This window comes from Mirounga angustirostris, unplaced genomic scaffold, assembly GCF_029215605.1.
Source record: "Mirounga angustirostris isolate CCGP_5_RB_7025 unplaced genomic scaffold, mMirAng1.0.hap1 SCAF_1, whole genome shotgun sequence".
Lineage (NCBI taxonomy): Eukaryota > Metazoa > Chordata > Mammalia > Carnivora > Phocidae > Mirounga > Mirounga angustirostris.
The window spans coordinates 157,130,251-157,136,713 of record NW_026991709.1 but is presented as its reverse complement, the minus strand read 5'-3'; positions in this window follow the sequence as shown (position 1 = coordinate 157,136,713).

Genomic DNA, 6,463 nt, shown 5'->3' with positions numbered 1-6,463 from the left:
TTTTGGGATCTCCACCATATGCTTGCACAGTGGAAGTCTGAATGCTTCCACCTGTCCTGGGTGGGTTGGAAGCTGGGGACAGTGGGAGCTAGAGAACAAGGAGAGGCCGTGAGCTAGCAAGGGAGCTCAACTGGGTGGCTGAAGTTGGGCAGGGCAGGCTGGGCCTGGTGGCTGGTGTGACGAGGCTGCCCCAAGTCTCGCGTCCACATGAGGTGAGAGGCAAGGACCTTCTAGAGGTGACCCTTTCCCCAGGAGACCAGTGCAAGCACGGCAAGTCTTTCTTAGTGACACCCTTGGAGATGGTGGCAGGTGGTGATGCACCCATGGATTTCCAGCAGAGAGATGTCTAATCAAGGGAGATGTGTGCGCGTGTGCACGCATGTGCACGAAGTCGTGTACTTCTGAAGGTGGAAGCCCTTGTTCCCGCTGATGGGAGCCACCTGTCACCGTCATCTTCCCTGTCTGGTGGGAGCTGGCAGACATGAAGCTTTCCTGTGCACCCAGCACTACAGCATGGGTGATTGGAGATTGGGTATTCCCTCCTGGCCAGCTCTGGTCCTGCGGAAAGGACTCGGCCTTGTGACCTCTGCCCTTTGCCCCTGACCAGACCTACCCTCTGTGGTCAAACACACTCTGGGGAAACGAGGCATTGATTTCCAGGCGCATTAACATCGCCTTTCTTTATCCATAAACAAGCAGTGCAGCCCAGATAAGAGGAACAGTGGAGGTCGGGACAGTTTTACTGGAGGAGGAATAAGTCAGTGAACACATGCCCCTGTGATGCCAGGCACCGACCTAGGACGCTGCTCACTTCATCGCAGTGTGTGTCCCCCAAAGCCCACTGCACCTAGCCTGCAGTCCTCTGGCTAACCTGTCCTGGCCATGGTGAAGCTGGCCACATGTGCAGGGGGGTCTAAGCCATCGCCCTCAATCCGGGCTCTGGACTCCCCACCTGATGTGTATGTTGGCACCTGCCCTGAATGGGTAGCACAGCCCAGGTCTCTGCTTTCCAGAAGGGTCAGCTGAGAGGGCTGGCAGGGATAGCAAAGCAGAGGGAGTGTAGCATGAAGACCATTGTCTTTGGAGCCTCACTTCACTTTGGGCAAGTTTGTTAAACCTTTCTGAGTTCAGCTTCTTCACCCTATAGGATCGACATGACCGTCCCCAGGTCACAGCATGGTTGGTGAACAGTAGGTAGGAGAGTGTGACTTTGAATAACAGCAAAGACCCTTTCTAGGGTGTGGGCCTCCTCTCAGCCAGATGGAAAAGCTGGGGGATGCAGGGCCTCTGTTCTGCGCATGCGCCACCATGGTGGGGTCCATGGGAACGCTGAGAGCTCTGTGGAGGCACCTGGCTTGTCTCTTGCCTCTGAGAGACCCCCATGCCGCCACCTTGGTCACCCTTTGTGACTTCTGTGACTGGAAGAGTAGTGTTTGTCTTGGCCCATGAGCCAAGAAAGCAGATGGAGCCGGCCAGTGTGCCCCCAATTGTTTGCAATAGAGAGGAATCTGGATGGTTGCAGAGCAGAAATCTAGCCTGGCACCCTGCCCTGCACAATACCCCTTCCCCAAGGCACACAGGGGGGAAGAAAGTACCAGTTATTGAGCACTGTACCAGGCAGAGTATGGGTTAGGTTGCTATAACAAAGAGACCCCCAAACACCGTGTCTTACACAGGTAGAAATTTATTTTTCTCTGTTGGAACAATCTGGAAGTAAGCAGCCTCAGCTGATAGGTGGCTCTGGCATGGGACAGCCAGGCTCCTTTTCTCCTGTTGCCCTCCACACCCTAGAGTCTGGTCCAAGATGGCTTGCAGGGTATCAGATGAGCCCACAGAAAGCAGGCAAGGGGCTGCACGTTCCCTCTCCCTGTGAAGGCACGGGCTGGGATTTGCACAGTTCAGTCCCCTAGTGTCTCCTTGGCCAGAACCTAGTCACATGGCCTCATCCAGCAGAAGAAAAGCTGGAAAATGTGGTCTTGATCTGAGAGGTTGTGCGCACAGCTAAAACATGGGGGTTCCACTACGGGAGAATACAGGGGAGCATGGGATCTGCCTTTCCAGGGAGCACATCCAGCACACCTGGCACCGTGCGTACAGCGGGCCCTGCTGCTCTCCTGGCAGAGCAGCCCCTGGGCAGCATGGCGAAGGCGTGGAGGGCCTGGTGGGTCTGCTCACCCATGGCCTCATCCACGTTCTCGGAGGGAGTCTCACTGATGGGTGTGGGACCAACAGTCAGGCTTCCAGGGACAGCAGGGAGTCACGAAGGGGAACCGTGGGAAAGAGGAGCTAAGATGCTTTGGTTGACAAGCCACGGCAGCAAATGGCAGAATCCTGACTCATATGGACAAAAGTAAACAAAACAAAACCTCATAATGTCATCATTGTCTACTCCTGGATAGAGCCCTGAATCTATACAAGCGCTATGGGGGTTGGGGAACAGAAGCAGAAAGACCCCCGGTCCAGGCTTCTAGGTAATCGTAGTTTTTCTTGTGCTCTGTGCGTTCGGAGTACCCAAGGCCCCAGGCAGTGGGTTGAGGGGAGACGCTGCTGGGAACGGGTCTGTTAGCCCGTTGGGGTTGGGACAGCAGTTGATGTGACTTGGGGCTTTGAATGTCACATAAGGGGACCAAGAGTGAGGCAGAGTCTGTCCTTTGTGTGACCAACACCAAGTCTAAATGGAAAAAGACCTCAGATGGAAGGGAGCAGCATTCAGAAGACTCAAAGAAAGGGCACACCTCAGCCATCTGCTGCAGGACCCAGAAAGGCATCTCTGGAAGTTTCCTGTTACCATCCATCTCCGGCAAAGGCACAGAGAGAGCTCAGGGTGGAACAGAAAAGCAACAGGACAGGGTGCAGAGAGGGATGGAAAGCATGAGGGAAAATCACAAGGAAACAAAGATGGTACTGTCAGAGTTAAAGCCTGCCTCGTACAGCAAGTGGGGCAGGCAAACTCCATAGATTTTTCAGAACTAGTGGTGAAGGAAGGATGGAAATGAGATATGTAGGTATGGAGGGCAGGAAACACCACCAATAGCTGGATGCAGGGGAGTCTGGATGAGACTCCAGAAAAATAACCTGTATACTAATACATAGCACATAAAATATACCACATATATAATATACTATTAAAGAATGTAATACACTAATATGTAACATATATAACAAACTAACACATAATACACTGATACATGTGTATATAATACACCAATAACCTATAACAGAAATATATATGCATATATAATATATAATATACTAATATATGACATATATACTAATATAGTATGTAATTCTGACCATATACACATATTAGTGGGGGACCGGGAAAATGTCTCACCCTTGGAGGACAGGAGAGCATAGTGGGTGGGTCGTAGAGGCATTTAGTTAGAATGAGGCCATGTAAGCTTGGTTGGCCTCTCTGAACTTCAGAGTCCTTATCTGTGAAATGAGTGTGATAATGCTGACCTCCAGGCTGTGTGAAGATGGAGTAAGTTATGTTTAAAACAACAGACCCATTGCATAGTGGACAAGAGGCAACAACCACTGATAAGGTGGAAAGGAGAAAAATGCACCAACCAAAGAAGGGCCTCCCACTGGAGGAGAGCACCTGAGATATGGACGCAGAAGCTCAGAGCAGCCCCATCTCATAAGGTCCTGCTGCATGCCATAGCCCTGTCAGTCCTAGGTGGGAAGGGACACCTGGTCTTGAAGAATGAGCCTGTAGTGGAAGGAGGTCTGGACCCTGAGACCAAGAAATTTTCCAACCACCATCAGGTCTTCCCCGTCTCAGCTCGTCTGCGCTGACTCTCGGCCAGCATTTGCCTCTGATAGAAACCCAAGGATCCTCCCCAGGGCTGTTTATGGCCCACCTGTACCCAACGTCGGTTCTGGGAACTGGACTCAACTCTGAGCTGAGCTAATCTTGTAAAACCCAAGAGCAGTGTCCATGTGGAGTGGCAGCTAGCACAGGGGAGGAGTGGGGTCACCATATCTCTTGGCAAAAGATGACATCAGAGACATGACCAGCTGGGAGATGAGCAGAAGGAAGAGCTAGCGCAAAAGGAGGGAGGTCATGGCTGGACATAGCTAAGAATAGATTTACGTAGAGATGAGTCTAAATACTTGCAAATGGGCTTTAAAATCTAAACACAGATGTCAAATACTGTAGCTGAAAGAGCAGGAAAGTTTGCAGTGAAGAAGTAATAATGTAATACCAGTTATCTGGAGCTAAAGCTCCAGACTGTATGAACAGACTGGAAGTTGTGTGAATGTTTGAAGCCTGTCTGTCATAAGCCACCTCTTTCCCAAAGAAGTTTTGGCCTTTTAGAAGAGCTATTTAAATCAGTCACATTTCTTGATATCTTATTTTATATTTCCCTCTTCCCTGAGAAGTCTTTGTCTTGTGCTCACGATGAAGAAATGAAGCCAGGTGCCATTTCTACTGGGTAAATTGGTAACTGGTTGAACAACTGTCTCCAGAGGGCGAAGCTCGAAAGAGGGATGAGGGCCACCTGCCTGGTCCCACAGCAAAGTGGGTGGTGGGTCCCACTGAAGCCCCCGGATGAAAAGTGGACATTCATGCTGGCTTGGGGCTGCTCCGGAACAAGTGGATGATTGTCCCCTCAGTGCAGAGAAGTTCTGGTTCCCACCCTGGGGGCTGAAGTTGCGGCCCCTCTGTGTGTGTCAGCTTGAGGGAGGCCTTTGGGGGTGGTAACACGGTGAGCAGGTGGAAGTCCTTTCTCTCCTCCACTCCCAGCCATGAGAATTGGTGGACCTTGCTAGCAATTTGGGTACACAGCTAGAATTTCATGGGACCTTCTGGGCTGAGGGCCACCAGACATCCTACACAAAATTCCCATGGTGGAGTGGGTTATGCCTTCTGGGACACCTGTGCTTTCCTCTCACACTAGTTGACATGTTTTCGTGTTTTCCAAGTAATGATGATGCCCCTCAGTAGCTCAGCAGATTGCTTTCTACCACAGCACCAGTTTGTTGCACTGGTTCTAAGAGTCCAACCTTGGAAAATACTTATTTGATGTTTCTGTTGAAATACTGTAATAAAATAAATTATATACTAAGTAGTAGTATAATTTATAATATAAGTAATATAATTATAACATATTTTAATATGTAACATATAATATATATAACATATATACTAATATAAGTATAATACAATACTATAACATAACAAAATAACATAATAACTACATGCACACATACAGAGTTTAAGGAACACAACTGTATTATATACTGTTATTTATAATTTAAATAATAGAACTGTATGATATAGGGTGCCTGGGTGGCTCAGTTGGCTCAGGTCATGGTCCCAGGGTCCTGGGATCCCAGGTCCCCTGCTCTGCGGGGAGTCCGCTTCTCCCTTGGCCTCTGTGCCTCTCTCTCTCATGAATAAATAAATAAAATCTTTAAAAAAAGAACTCTATGATATATAATATACACGCTACCTTCTCTGCGAGACACCCAGGGACTTGCTTCTTGAATCTATCCCTTTGCCACTTTTAAGCGTCTTCCTCTTCCTCCTGGAACATCAAATTCCCTACCTCCCTACAGAAGAATTTAGAATCTGAATCTGGGTTCCTGTAAACCCTCTTTGCCTCCATCCCCGCAATGGTGTGGGATGACGGAGTGCCTGTGTTGTGTCATAGGTCATTGTGCAGACAAAATGAGTGAAAACGTGCAATGCACTTAGAGGAGCACCTGGCAGGGAGCAGAGCTGTTATTGTTGGTGGTACATTTATAGCTACTCATCGTTACTTGAGTATTCCCTCAGTGTCCGCATCCGCTTCACCCTGAGAGGCATAAGACATCTCTGCTAGATGAACACAGTAATCTGCCAACAGACATTTGTCAGATCAGACATTCTCCAGCACCAATGCCTTGGCATCTAGTGTGCAGATGGTTCTAGCAGAGGTCAAGCTCATTCCCTCCGCAAAAGGACTGTGGGGCTCTGTTTAATCCATGTCTTCTCCGTGTTCATTCACAGACCATTCAATACTTAACACTAGGGAGAACTATAAGCCAATGTGTTCAAGCCACTGCTGATTAAGAATCAAGCAATAAACAAGATAAACCCAATCAGAAATTGTAGTGGCTTTAAAAGGTCATGTATGTTTCATGGGTTTTATCTGCATTTTCCTCAACAGGAAGCTAGTCATTGGATTGTTCCATTCAGTGCCACCTGGGAATACTACCTGGGCCTGAATTCTATGCATCACTCTTTCCACCCCCACAGAGGGCAGGCCTTGTAGCCCATGAGAAGGACCCCCAAATATATGCCCCGGTCTTGTGAGGCCTGAGACCCCAGGGCAGCAGCGTCTCTGGGAGGGGGTGGTTATACTCTTGGATAACTGGGCAGTTGAGCCTCACTTAAAAATGACAGGTGGATATTCTGGGCACCCTGTGGTGGGGGCTGGTGACTCTCAAGTTTGCGTCCATGGAGCTGAGG